Source organism: Scylla paramamosain, chromosome 16, assembly GCF_035594125.1.
Source record: "Scylla paramamosain isolate STU-SP2022 chromosome 16, ASM3559412v1, whole genome shotgun sequence".
In the NCBI taxonomy this organism is placed as follows: domain Eukaryota; kingdom Metazoa; phylum Arthropoda; class Malacostraca; order Decapoda; family Portunidae; genus Scylla; species Scylla paramamosain.
The window spans coordinates 13,162,501-13,177,500 of NC_087166.1; the positions used below are offsets into that span (position 1 = coordinate 13,162,501).

At 46.4% G+C, this 15,000-nt stretch overlaps 1 long non-coding RNA gene across 1 annotated transcript in view; it reads left to right on the forward strand.

Annotated features, from left to right (window-relative positions):
* The window catches only part of LOC135108069 (uncharacterized), an 86,908-nt gene extending 72,278 nt beyond the window's left edge, over positions 1-14,630 (forward strand). Inside the window, exon 5 of the long non-coding RNA XR_010272138.1 lies at positions 14,403-14,630. This is a non-coding gene — a long non-coding RNA (uncharacterized LOC135108069). The remainder of the gene's footprint in view (positions 1-14,402) is intronic.
* Positions 14,631-15,000: the final 370 nt, after the last annotated feature.

Here is a 15,000-nt window from a genome sequence, read left to right on the forward strand (position 1 = left end):
ACAATAATAACAGGAAGCTCAGAAAGGTATTACTTCAAAGAGAAATATCTACATTCTTATTAATACAGCGTCGGTAATTCTAGTGGTATATTATTTATTATTACCGTGCTTTTCCCTCCCTTTGTTTTTGAGGATAGAAATATGGAAGAGGAGTAGAGAGGAAACCTTTACATAATATAATTACAAGAGACACAGACAGGACAGGGAAGACCTCACAGCGCAGCCTTCCTGGTATTACGCTAAGAGGCTTCTTTACATTATTCTTTAGAAGGCAAGAATTGGTTTGTTACATTATATTCTTATTAATGTTTACGTGGGAGTGGTTGCCTTTAGTATTTTATTGCTGTGGGTTGTTCCTTTAAAGAGAGAGAGAGAGAGAGAGAGAGAGAGAGAGAGAGAGAGAGAGAGAGAGAGAGAGAGAGAGAGAGAGAGAGAGAGAGAGAGAGAGAGAGAGAATATGACCCTGTACCCCGTGTAACATGCCGGGTTTCTCTTTTCCCTGGCTATAGTTGCTCTGACGGCCGCCATTTTGGGATGAATATTTGATTTTGTCTATTCTCTTCGTTTTGTGTCAGTTATTCACGGCTCATCAGGTATTCTCATGCCCGTGCAGCGATCTGTCTGTGGGTGTGCTGTGCTGTGCTGTGCTGTGTTGTGTTGCTGTGTCGCTCCTTCCGGTGTATGACGTTGTATTATGCAGCATATTATTTGTTGCCCTTCATTCATTTATTAGAGAAAATATTGCGTTTTCATTGTTCTTGTTTTTTCTATCATTTTTTCGTAGTTTTGTTGCTGTGGATTTTTTTCTTTTTCGTTTTGAGTCGATCAGTTGACCATTCATTCATTCATTCATTCATTCATTCATTCATTCATTAAAAGGATTGTTACATTGTTCATTGTTATTGTTTTTCTATTGATTTTTCAGTTTTGTTTGTAGTTTTGTTGCGTCATTTTTTTTTTTTATGGTTCCTTTCTCACATATTCGCTTATTATTTTTTCAGTCGGGTCGTTCACCTTCATTCACTCATTAAAAAGTTATAACGTTATTCTTTATTCTTGTTCTTCTATTATAATTTTTGTAGTTTTGCCACTATTCTGTTTTTGCATTATTTATTTTTTTTTACAGTTATTTAATATTTGTTTGTTACTTTTCGTTGACTGGTTTTGATTTTTTTTTGCTGCTGTTATGTATATTTTTGTTTATTTTTTGCTTTATTTTATTTATTTATTTTTTTTCGGTTGATTAGTTTGCGTTTGGCTCAGCGCAGTGTGATGCACTTTCATTTCGAAGTGTAATGTGTTTTGAGCTGCTTTTATCGCGGGACATTGTATTTGTTTAATTGTATTTTTCCTACAATTATTTTTTTGATGTAGTAGTCTCCCTTGTTCCTCTCCCCTCTCATGTGACTTGCCGCCATCGTCCTCTCTTTGTCTCTTGTTTTTTTTTTCTTCTTTTCATCCCTCCAGCTTGTTCCCTCATCCTTATACTCTCTCTCTCTCTCTCTCTCTCTCTCTCTCTCTCTCTCTCTCTCTCTCTCTCTCTCTCCCTCTCTCATCACCGTTTTCTTCCCATATTTTCCTCCTAAGACATTTTCACGGTATACATCTTTACTTTGAGTGTTTTCTTGTACCTTTTTCACTCTGCCTCATTTATGACAGGGTTCTTTTGTATCTCCTTACCCTCTGTTCACTTGTTTGGTTACCTGTCCCTTGCTCCTCTTCCTCCTTTTCCTCCTCCTCTTCCTCCTCCTCCTCTTTCCTTCGCGGTGGACATATGATACTCTCTCTCTCTCCCTCCTTCCTTCATTCCTCGACCTCATAGATCTGTGATACAAACTATGTCTCTCTCTCTCTCTCTCTCTCTCTCTCTCTCTCTCTCTCTCTCTCTCTCTCTCTCTCTCTCTCTCTCTCTCTCTCTCTCTCTCTCTCTCTCACACACACACACACACACACACACACACACACACACACACACACACACACACACACACACACACACACACACACACACACACACACACACACACACACATACTGTTCCTTTTCTCTCCTCATCATTTTTCTTCAAATTGACACTCTCCTCTCCTCTCTTCTATATTGCTCATTCCTTTCCTCTCCTCTCATCTGTACACTGTCTCTTCTCCCTCCTCTCCTCTCCTCTTCTCTCTACCCTGCTCTTCTCTCTCCTCTCCTTTCTTATCAACAACACTCCTTTCGTTTCATTTCTACAACTTATTATCTTCTTTCTCTCCTTTCTTCTCCTTTCTACATTGTTCTCATGCCTCTTCAAATCCGTACAACTTCCTCTTTCCTCTCCTCTCCTCTCCTCTCTCTTCTTTCCTTTCCTCACCGCACCTGAAGACCTCCCCGCCTGTATTACCACCCCTCCACCTCACCAGCGCGAAGAATCACCGCCCCTCCACCAGGCCACCACCTGTCTGAGCCCCAGTCTGTCACCAGGACGTTCCCAGGTGCTACGTCGCATCTCCCAAGGGAACACCGGAGAGAAAGGGAGACAACTGGGGCGTAAGGGACTTGGGGGAGGGATAAAGGCGAGACTTGGAGAGACTTGGAGACACAGTAACGGACGTCGGCAGATGGGGCAGATGGGGAGACTAGGTAAGGGTAAGGGGGTTTCTGAAGGGATCTTTTAAGGGTCACAGGGTCACTAGAGGCATGAGGGGTGAAGGAGCGCAGGTAAGGAGAGTGGGAGAGATAATGGCAGGTGAGAGTAGCAAGGGAACTGTGTAGTGTCTTAGGGAGAGTGAGAGAGAGAGGGAGAGGATGGGAGTGAGTCTCTTTATGGCCTGTGAAGAGGAAGGGGAATGGAAATGAAGGTGAGAAAGAGATGATAGCGGGAAGAGAGAGTGAGTGAGAGTGAGAGTGAGGCGAGGTATGTGTGTGTTGGTTCTCATCCGGTAAACTACGTGTGTGATGTAAGGATCAGAGAGAGAGAGAGAGAGAGAGAGAGAGGATGCAAATGTAAGGGTGTCTGCACGAGAGAAAGGGACGAAGTGAGTGAATATGGTTGGCAAGGAGGGGCGTGAGTGAAAAAAAAGTGAAAAAAAAGGGAATGATACAGAAATGAAAGAGGAAGGAAAAGGAGATGAAGGGTGGGAAGGATTGAAGGAAAAGAATGAAAGACAGGAAGAGCGAAGGGCTGAAAGAAGGAAGGAAGGACAAGAATATGGAAATGAAGCAAGTTTGGAAGGAATGAGGAAAGATACAAAGGAAAGATATTAGAAAACGAGTGAAGAATGAAGGGATGAGGGGAGAAGAAAGAAAAAGGAAAAAAAAATGTAAGAACTGAGAAATGAAACGATAGAAGTAAGGAAGAAACGAGGCACTTCAGGATCAAAGGAAGAAAGAAAGTGTTGAGACAGGAAAGCAAAACAAAGAAGGAAGGAAGAAAAGAAGAAACTATTAAGAAAAGAAATTAAAGAAACAAACAAGGATGGAATGAGGGAAAGGAAAGATACTAAGATAAAAAAAATAAAGAATGAGTGAAAGAGAAAAAAGGAAAGAAAGAAACGAAGAAAGCACAGAAAGAGGCAAAGGAAGAAGACAAGGAAGGAAGCAAACCAGGAAGGAAGGAAGATAGGAATAAATTAATTAATGAAAAAAGAGAGGAAGCAAGGAAGGGAACACTGAGAGGATTATGCTAGGCAGGAAGGAATGAAGATAGGAAGATAGGAAGAAAGGACGATAAGAAGGAATGAACGAAGGAAGGAAAAGAGGAAGCAAGGAAGGGAACAACGAGAGGGTTACGTCAGACAGAAAGGAATGAAATGAAAAAAAGAAGTAAGGAATGCAGGAAGGAAGGAAGGAAGAAAGGAAGGGAAGGTCATCCGGAATAATCTCCCGCAGCAACACGCCAGCCAATCACCGCACGCCAATTTCCTCCTCACCCTCGTCGCCGTCCAATAACAACTTCCCCTCAAACTTGGGCGCCAACTGGACAAAAACACATGCTCGCCACGCGGACGTGGAACAAAATTACCTTCCAGCCACGCGCCAGTAACCCCCTCCCCCCACTCTCTCTCTCTCTCTCTCTCTCTCTCTCTCTCTCTCTCTCTCTCTCTCTCTCTCTGGCAAATCATACCGTGTTTACCTTTCTCTCCAAGTCATCCCGTACCTAATAATATTTTTCAGCCCTCTGAGACATCTGGTTCCCCTCCTAAGTAGTCTCGTAAGGGTCTCTTAATGATTGCCTTTGTCCTCTAAGTAATCTTGCAAGTACAGGCTTACCTTTGTGCTTCGCCTTTAAGTAATGTTGTAATCTTCTTATTAATCCCTCCACTTGAGTCGAGTATAAATGTGTGCTTACCTGTTGATATTCGCAGTCTTTTGGGTATTGTTTGGTTAAGTTAGGTGAAGTTGGGTAAGATTTGGTTAAGTTAGGTTTGGTTAGGTTAAGTTAGGTTAGATTAGGTTAGGTTACTGTAGATTAAGAACATAAGAAAGTAAAGGAAACTGCAAGTAGACATCAAGCCAACACGTGTATTTGACTAAGATAGGTTAAGCAAGGTTACATTAAGGCACGTTACGTTAGGGTTGGGTTAGGTTACGTTAGGTTAGGTTAGATTAAGATTAGATTACGATAGGTTAGGATATTTTACGTTAAAGTTAAGTTACATTAAGTCAGGTTAGCTTAGGTTGGCTCTCCCCTTTAAGGCACCTGGTGGGTCTACTCTTACACAACACGGGGAAGGGAAGTCGTGCGGGGTTGCGGCGGAAGACTGGTGTGTTTTCTCAATCTGTCTCATCGCGTTAGCTGAGAGGGAGATGATAATTGAGTTTGGCGTTGTGCAGGTGGTGGTGGGTGTTCGACTCTTGACCAGCAGGGGCACAGGAAACGCAGGTAACAGTGCAGGTGTTTATTCACAGAAGGTGTGAACAGAAGGCTGGAGGTAGGTGATCTCTCGGCGCCAGGCCGCGCACTTCCACTTAACACTTATGACTGAAGCCTAGCTCGTTCACTCATACACGTATTCATGCCTCACACAAGTCTCGCTCATTCACTCGTTCACACAACTAGCTAACAACCACACACCTCCCCCGAGACATAAGGAAGATTCCTTATCTTTGTTATGGCTACCGTAACACATGAAACAAAGTTACAATGATTGAAGTACAGAAAACACGGTACATATACACAAAACAAACACAGCGTACAATGAACACGTACGACTAATCGTAGGTGCTACGGTGCCACCGCACCTGCAGTCGTCTCGGCTCCCTACGCTGTCGGCTGCTTCGACGCTCTGGTTGCTCTCGGCCACGGTGTACCCCGTTACCCTGATGCTCCGGGCTGCCGGGATGGTGGTGTTCCTCGTGACCCTGATGCTGAAGCGCTGCACCGCCATGAGCGGTGTGCTGCTCGACAGGAAGGGGAGCAAGAGGTCTGTGTGGGCGTAGGTGTCTTCTATTACGCCACATCACGCGACCGCTGCCCATCTTGATGAGGTAGTCTCTCCTTCGCCCAACAGCCACGATGACACCCAGGCGATCCCAGAGGCCTGTCGTGTGATCTTGAACGTCGACGTGGCCACCGAGGTGCAGGAGAGGAAGAGTACGGGCGGACGCGTCGTGGCGAAGTTTCGCTTTCTTCCTCAGTCGCTCTGCCTTGGCGTCGCACTCATCAGCAGCGCGCTGCCACTGCTGAGCGTATGAGCGATGATGAGCCGGGACACAGGACCTCATAGGATGACCGAAGAGGACTTGTGCTGGTGATCGCCCTTCCGCCCTCGGAGTGTTGCGCAGTTCCAGCAACCCGCGAGCGAACGCATCCTCGTCCAGGTGTCCCTGCTGTGTGGTCGTGAGGATCAGCTTCTTCACGGACTTGACCGCTGCCTCGGCGTGACCATTGGAGCGTGGATAATGAGGTGAAGATACACGATGCTCCACCCCCCATCGAGCCAGGAAGCGCCGTACCGATGAAGAAGTGAACTGCGGTCCACCGTCAGTCCTCAGGAGAACAGGCACGCCCGTGTCGGCGAACACACCCCGAAGGACACGAACGAGCTGATCAGCCGATGCTGGACGTGAGCATGCAGACACGTGAGGCCACCCAGACAAGCGATCTACATACACGAGGTATGTACGGCCTGCTGCGTGGAAGTAGTCTGCAGAAACTGACTCAAACACCCTGCTGGGTGTGTCCGTGTCCTGCCAGAGAGGTTCGTTGGCTTGGCTTGGTAGGAGTGGACGGCATAGTGAGCATCCAGAAACGACGTTCTCAACGTCTCTGTCCATACCAGGCCAGTACACCGTTTGTCGGGCCCGTCGCTTGGTGCGCTCCATCCCCTGATGACTGTCATGGAGTCGCTCTAGTGTTTCTCGGCGGAGGCTGTGAGGAATAAGAAGCCTCGGCCCGTAAACCACCAGGTCGTCGTCTACGGCCAGCAGACTGCGCACCGGCCAGTACGTACGCAAGCGGTGATCGAGGTCGTGGCAATGATCAGGGAAGCCCTCGATGATGACGTTCTTGAGCAAGCAGTACTCCCCGTCTCTTGCTGCTGCGGCACGTACCATTTCCACAGTCTGATCCTGGAGTGGTGCTAAGCGGACGCCGTCCTCATTGGTGGCAGATAACGCTGAGATGACCGCTGAGTGGAGAGGGTCGAGGTCACCAGAAGTAGCAGCATCCTCTTCCTCCACTGGGTCCTGTACTGGAGCACGTGAGAGGGCGTCGGGCACACAGTGTGTCGATCCCTTTTGCCAGCTTGCTGTGAAAGAATACTGAGCAAGCTTCTCCCTCATGCGCTGCAGCCGCAGGTTCTCTATTTCTCCCAACAACTTGCTATTGAGGAGAGGTATCAGCGGGCGGTGGTCGAGCACTAGATCGAAGTGAGGGAGTCCTTTCAGGTAGGTGCCACATTTCCTGACTGCCCAGACGATTGCAGCCATTTCCAACTCTATTACTGCATAGCGGCTCTCTGTGTCTGTAACAAATCTTGACCCGCATTGCACCATCTTCCACTGGTCACTGTGCTTCTGCAGGAGAACGAATCCAAATCCGTGCATCCTTGAGGCGTCAGTCTGTAGCATCGTTGGTAATGATGGGTCGAAGTATGCCAAGACAGGTGGGCTGACGAGACACTGTTTCACCTTCTCAAACGCCTCTTCATGGTTAGGAGACCAGCACCAACTGTTCTTCGGGCGTAAGAGATCTCTGAGGGGTTGTGCAGCTGCAGCCACAGCAGGAGAAAAGCTTCCAAGCTGGTTTGTAAGACCCATGAATGATCGTAAGTCGGTGATGTGCTGTGGTCGTGGGAAGTCAGAGATTGCCTTAACTTTCTTTGAGTCTGTCGTGTAGCCTTGTCCAGAAACAGAGTAACCACAGTAATCTACCACTCTTTCCGCGAATGTAAACTTCTGTGGGTTGAGAGTGATGCCGTGCTGGTCACACCGCCGCACAATCTGAATGACATGGGCTAAGTGCGCACTGTAGGTGGAGTCATAGGCCAGGATGTCGTCCACGATCTTGATGGTGTTAGGTATGTCGCCGAGAGCTTGGTCTCCTCGACGGTTATACTCGTCTCCAGACGAGACGAGACCCATAACCGCTCGCCGAAACTTGTACCGACCCCAAGGTGTTATGAAGCAGGTTAAATCCTGGTCTTCTTCTCTAATGGGGACTTGAAAATACCCCATCTTGGCATCAAGAGTGGTGAACCAAACTGCTCCGGTCCCGATCGAGGCGATGGCGTCATGAGGTGAGCGCACTGGATACACGGGCCTCTTCACGTAACGGTTGAGTCGTGTCAGGTCAACACACAGCCTTACACCAGATGTCTTTTTTGGGACAGGCACGATGGGGTGGCACCATGCCGTAGGGTAGTCCACACTCTCGATGATTCCCTTGTTAAGCAGCTCTTCCAACTGGCTCTTAATTTCTTCACGCCAATTGTAAGGGATTGTACGAGATGCTGTTACGGCGAAGGGTCGAGCGTCGTCTGTCAACTCGATGGCCATGGATCCACCAGCCATTGCACGTAAACCTTCCTTTGCTTCGAAGACGCTGGGAAAGGCCTGGATCACAGCAGCAGCGTGCCCCGCACGCTGCTGTGGCGTTGGGTCGTAGGAATGAGGCCAGCTGATCACTTCTGTGGGCGTAGATAGAGGTGGCTGCGAGGCGGTCGGGTACTTGATGGAGCTGTTGCCGGTGTGCTGTTCTTCCCTGCGTAGCGGTCGGATTTGAGCCGGAAAATCTTCGGGGAGGATTCCGAGAGCGATGGAATCGTACCAGCTAAGCAGCGCCCCCTTCACCTCCTTCACCACGCTCACAACAGTCTCAGCTTCCCTGTCGCCCAGTTGCAAGTGCGACGAGAAAGTTCCTACACAGGTGAGGGGGTGATTACCGGCAGCATAAAGTCCATCACCATCAGCGGGCGCCAAGCTGGAGGGCGGGATTCCAAGGAGTGTTGCCGTGTCGAGGCCAATAACGGTCGTTTCGGCCCCAGAGTCAGGAGTCCACGTAATCTTGTCTCTTCCAGCGGGATGTGTGGCGGTAATGAGCACCTGGGGCGCAGGTCGTGCCGTCACCGTCTTTGTGTATACGCCTGATAAGAGCTGGTATACACTGGCACTGGCTCCCCGCCTCGGGCCTGCACCGCGATGAGGAGAGACAGTTGAGGAACTCCTCGAAGCTCCTCGTCGTTTCCTCACTGTCTGCTGACATACACTCGCAAAATGCCCTCTTTTCCCGCAGTTACGACACACTTTATCTATTGCCTGGCATCCCCTTTTGTCACTGCGACAATCTTTGCCACAACGATAACAGCCCGTGGGGCTTGAGCCCCCGAAACTGCCCTTCCTGTAGTTCGAGACAGCGTTCACACCATGGCTCGAAGAGTGAGAGCCGCCCCTTAGTACTGCACTACACTGGTTAGCGCTCTCTGATGCTCTGCAAATATCTATGGCGTTTTCAAGGGTGAGTTTCTTGTTTTCCAGCATGCGTTTCAGAGCCACTTCGTCTCGTGTCCCAACGACAATTCTGTCACGCAGCTGATGGTTTATGCACTGGTCGCAAAAGTCACAGAAATTGGCGATTTCCTTTACAGCACATAAAAAGTCGTCAAAACCTTCTTGCGTTTCTTGCACGCGGGAGTAGAAGTCTCTTCTATCCATGATGATGTTGCGCTGGCTTCGCAGGTACTCACACATTGCATCGAGGATGGTTCTTAACTCCGCGTCTCTCGGTAAGCTTATCCCGTAGCGAAGTGTACGGGTCCACTCGTCGTCTAGGACAGCAGCGAGTGCCGCCCTCTGCTCAGCCAGGGAGAGACAGTCTATCCTGGCGAGGGTTACGTATCCTTCAAACTTATGGCGCCACGTGTCGAACTCACGTAAAGATGCTGACGCCGTTAAGTGAGGAATGATGGTGGCGGACGTCGGGAACCTCGCGCCCTGGGTAGACGTGCTGCGGGCTGTGGTTTCGCCTTCATTGCTCGCCGTGGTGCGACTGGGAGCTTGTGTCCCCACTCTCTCCAGCAGCTGGGTTAAACGCTCCTCGCGAGCCTGACTCTGCTCCGACTGTCGCGCTAGCAGAGCGCAGCCAGCGCCTCCAACTGCTTCTCCATTCTGCGCCGTACCCACTGCAGCCTTGTCCTGATCCTACTCACTGCGCCATGTTCGACTCTTGACCAGCAGGGGCACAGGAAACGCAGGTAACAGTGCAGGTGTTTATTCACAGAAGGTGTGAACAGAAGGCTGGAGGTAGGTGATCTCTCGGCGCCAGGCCGCGCACTTCCACTTAACACTTATGACTGAAGCCTAGCTCGTTCACTCATACACGTATTCATGCCTCACACAAGTCTCGCTCATTCACTCGTTCACACAACTAGCTAACAACCACACAGTGGGGATGTTTTGGACGGCAGGTGTGTGTGTGTGTGTGTGTGTGTGTGTGTGTGTGTGTGTGTGTGTGTGTGTGTGTGTGTGTTTGTGTGTAGCTTTGTCTTTGTCTGTTTGTCCTTGTTCCTGTTTCTTCCAGTCTCTTTATGCCTCTGTCTCTGTCTTTCTGTCTTTTGTCTGTCTGTCTGTATCTGTTTACCTGCCTCCTCTCTCTCTCTCTCTCTCTCTCTCTCTCTCTCTCTCTCTCTCTCTCTCTCTCTCTCTCTCTCTCTCTCTCTCTCTCTCTCTCTCTCTCTCTCTCTGACCATGTTCCTAATTTGAGAGAGTGCCTCCCCCGTCACCTTCATTTCTTCTCCCTGTCAGCCGCTCTCTCACCTTCTCTCACTCCACAGGACCCGCCGCCCACCTGTGGTAATCGTTAAAAATCTCTCTTTCTCTCTCTCTCTCTCTCTCTCTCTCTCTCTCTCTCTCTCTCTCTCTCTCTCTCGACAGTCTTATCTCTTTGTTGTAATCCCGTAAATGGCGTTTGTTGCGCGCAGAAAGAGAGAGAGAGAGAGAGAGAGAGAGAGAGAGAGAGAGAGAGAGAGAGAGAGAGAGAGAGAGAGAGAGAGAGAGAGAGAGAGAGAAGGGAGGGAGGGAGGGAGGGAGCGAGAAAGAGGCAGAGAGAGGGAGGGAGGGTGGGAGGGAGGCAGGGAGGGAGAGGCTGTGATCACCATTCTCATCCCGTTTGTCAGTCTAAGCTCATTTCGACTTGGAACCGAAAGTGATCCGCGGGAGAGCAATGGCAAAAATTTTCCAATTTATCGGGTCGAAAATCCAGTGATTCGATGGAGCGAGGGGATGTTTATGCTTATTGTGCCTCTGATGTGTGAAGGACGCCGGCTACAGGGACGAAAGTTAAGGAAAGCTTGCTAATTTCTCGCCTCCAAAACGTTAAACAAGAAATAAAGTGGATTTCAATCGTAGAAGCAAGTTTATTTCGTGAGATGTCCCTTATAATTTTCTCTCGTAAAAGCTTAAGTCATAGAAAGATAAGAAAATTAAACCAACAGGTAGAGACTCTTAGAAGATACCAGTGGAAGGTATTTAATGTCTTACTTGTACTGTCAGCTTCTTATACAAGTATTTTTTTTTTTTTTTTTTGTTTTGGGTGGGGGTAGGGAAGACTAGTAATATTTGTGTTCACTTCTTAGTTATTATCTTTAACACTTTTACTGCCCTGCCTTGTCAATGAATTAAAGAATGTGGTGCAAGTTTACATAATTTGAACGATACCATTCAGTAAAGGATCGAGTAGCTTAAACCTTTTAGCACACGTGTTTATATTTTCGTCCGTAAAATTGCCAAGGGATACTCAAGAGAAGTAACGAGTGTTGTAATTAGCACTGAAATGGTTAACGTAGTCCTTCTTTTTTCTATAGTGAAGCTTAATTTTTTTTATCTTCCCTTGTACTGTGTTTTGTATCTTACTGAGTTTTATAATTATTCAAATCTTTTTTTATATATATTTTCATGTTTGTTACGTCTTTTAGCTGCTGTTTTTATTAACTTTCTTTCTCAACTTCAGTATTCACTAATCTGCGTGCTTTAATTTATTCATTAGCTCGTACCTGTGAGCAAGACTGTTAGGGAGTTAGCTTTTTTTCACCATCATTGTTTTTTTTTTATCCTAGACTACATTCTCTCTCTCTCTCTCTCTCTCTCTCTCTCTCTCTCTCTCTCTCTCTCTCTCTCTCTCTCTCTCTCTCTCTCTCTCTCTCTCTTATCTTCCCTTATCTTCCCTCTCCCTTTCTCCCATTATCACCGCCCTCTCTCTCTCTCTCTCTCTCTCTCTCTCTCTCTCTCTCTCTCTCTCTCTCTCTCTCTCTCTCTCTCTCTCTCTCTCTCTCTCTCTCTCTCTCTCTCTTACCCTCTACACCCTCGTTCCAGCGCCCCACTTCACAAATGACCCACGTAATATCAGCTGCCCTCCTCTGCCCTCCCCTGCCCCACCCTGCCCCGCCCTGCGCCGCCCCACTCCGCCGCCTTCCCCCTTGCAAAAAAGTACGGTAGAGAATGAGGATGAGGAGTAATAGATAGAGGGATAGGAGAGGAATAATGGGTGTGGGTTTAATGGAGATAGGAGTAAGTGATAGGTGATTTTTATTGTTGGTTTAATAAGAGATGGTAATGATAAGGTAGGAATATAATTAGGTTTAGTATCTGGAAAATTTTTATCTATATCCGTGATGTGATATAGAAAGGATACATTTTTGGGGCATAGAGGATGACAAATTAGCAATCATATAAACCATGAGGGGAGGAAGCAAGCAGGAAGAGGGCAAGGATGAGACGGAGGAAGAGGAGGAAGGAAAAAAAAATAATGAATGTAGGAAGTGGACTTGAGTGCAGGAGGGAAAGAAGATCAAAGACTGCGAACAAGGAGGAGGAGGAGAAGGAAGAGGAAGAGGAGGAGGAGGAGGAGGAGGAGGAGGAGAAGGAGAGGAAGGTGAAGGAAGAGTAGGAAAGAGCAAAATTATGGAGGAAGAGGAGGAGGAGGAACAAGAAGGGAAGGAGGAGGAGGAGGAAGAGGTGGAGGTGGAGTTCGAGATGGAGGCGGAGGAGAAGATTGTTTTGGTAATGCACTCTCATCCCCCATAAATACAGAAAAAGAGCTGATCCTTGTTTGATCCGGCTTTATGTATTTGTATAGAACCCACAAGAGAGAGAGAGAGAGAGAGAGAGGGAGAGAGAGAGAGAGAGGTAAATTTTCTTTTCGATAAGCAGAACAAAAATTAAGTTACTCTATTTCATTTATTTTTTATTTATATTTAATTTTTCCATTTCTGCTTAGTTTAGGTTTGAAAAGACCCAACAAAAGAAGCGTTGCAAAAGCACACGACAACAAAAGCACTCAAGGAAAGGGACGAGGAAACATTAATCACGGGCAGAATTATTCATTTTGTAATGGAATTCCAAAACTCCCGCCATTTCTTCTGGCCCCCCAAAAATAAATCACTTTCCAAATCACGAGCAACAAACTCGAATGAGGAAGTGGAATATGTTCTCCCGAGAATACTAATTCCCTCATTATTACTGGAGAGAAATGAGGTATGGAGGGGGCCAGGGGGGCGATGCGTACACACACACACACACACACACACACACACACACACACACACACACACACACACGCACACACACAGAAATGCATTTTTACACTTTTAAAACACACACACAGTCTAAAACAAGTGCAACAATTCATGAGTTAGTTGTGTACCGATGAAGTTTTGCTTTTTCCCCTTTAAATGCTGATTTATAAATACGAGTAATGCGTTGGGAGGCGAAAGGGTGCTAGGACGGGAAAGCCTTCAACAGTCACTGTTTGCTGCCAGTGTTCTTGGTAATGAAGCGGCGGACTGAAGTGAGTATGAATTCATGCATGTATTTTCCCGGACGAATGTTGTAATAAAGGGAGTTTTGAAGATGGGGTATTTTAAATTATTTAGCAGTGTCTTTTAGCATTTATAACTTGTACAGTTATTATCATCGACCATTTCCGATAGAATATGCTTTGACAAATAAGAATTAAATCCGAAAAATAAATTAGAAATTGTTTTACCACCACTGTTGCTAGTACTATCCTTCTACTATTACTACTACTGATAATAATAAGGGTAAAGATAAGACTTGAGAAATAAGTTTGCAGCTGTTATTTTACTACTACTACTACTACTACTACTACTACTACTACTACTACTACTACTACTACTACTACTACTACTACTACTACTACTACTACTGCCATCATTTCTACTCTTGCAGTCGGGGAAATACGTTGTAGCTTCTCGTGGCCTCAGCGCTTAACTCCGTCTCATTAACCCTTGAATCTGTGGCGGACGACATCCATTACCACCAACACAGCGCCACTGGAACCCCTGGGCCTCTATAGTTTACCTCCTTAAGCTTTACTAGGTACCCATCCATCAACCAGCGCTAAGGATGAACAACTCGGCGAGATTCGAAATGTGACACGCTGATTTTTTAGGCGAGTTCGCAAGCCACTGTACCACGAAGACGAAAAGTACTACTACTATTACTACCACTACTACTACTACTACTACTACTACTACTACTACTACTACTACTACTACTACTACTACTACTACTGCTGCTACAGTACTGCTAATTTAGACTATATGACCAGAGTATTTTGGGCCTGAATTATAATGAAATCGAGGCAGAATGTAAGAGGTAAAGGCAGCTTGGGTTCCCTTTATGAATATGTAATAAACTTAGATTTGACTGGTTGCCTCTTCCTCTTCTTCTCCTCCTCCCCCCCTCCTCTTCCTCCTCCTCCTCCTCCTCCTTACTTTTACTCTTTACTCCTCTTACTTCCCTGCACATCAAATTTTCCATTTTCCCCTCTTGATTTTATCTTCTCTTATCATCGCTCCTTATTTACTTTTCATATAATCACATCCACTTTCTTGCTTTCATGTATATTGACGTTATATCTAACTATATCGTAATTTTTCCCTTTATCTCAATAGTTTTCCTTTCAGGGAGAGGGGGATGCCTTAGACACTTGGGTGCAGTGAGGCCTCGGATGCTTTTCACCTTCCCAAGACCAAAAGTGGCGTAATCACACTGAGGAGGAAATATCTGCGTTTTCATTAACCCGCAAGGAGCAGCAATGGGAAAGGCAGACGCTGGATCCCTACCTAATAGTAAGAGCTGTTTGTCATTGTTACTTTCATCGACTGCTTCTGGTAAAGGTATTCTAGTTACAAGGACTATGTGTTTGTTTTTGTGTATGCATTGAGGGACGAAACGAAGGTAAGGTTGTGCGACGCGAGGGTGATGTTGAAAATTTTCGTGTGCAGATGAGAGAATTAGAGGTTGTGTGGAATTTTATGTTCGTGTGTTTTGTGATTTGCCGTTTTTTTTTTTTTCTTATTTATATTTCTTACTTTTTTTTCATTTTATTGTTTTATTATTGTGCTTCTTTGTCTACATTTGATATTTTTTGCATAGTTCCATTGTGTATTATTCTTGTGCCAATCTTCAACTTTTATAACACCAAAGAGGAAGTGAAAAGTTCGTTTGGGCTTTACTTGATGACATGTACATTTTGTTTACAAGGAAGGAGGAACTACGTGA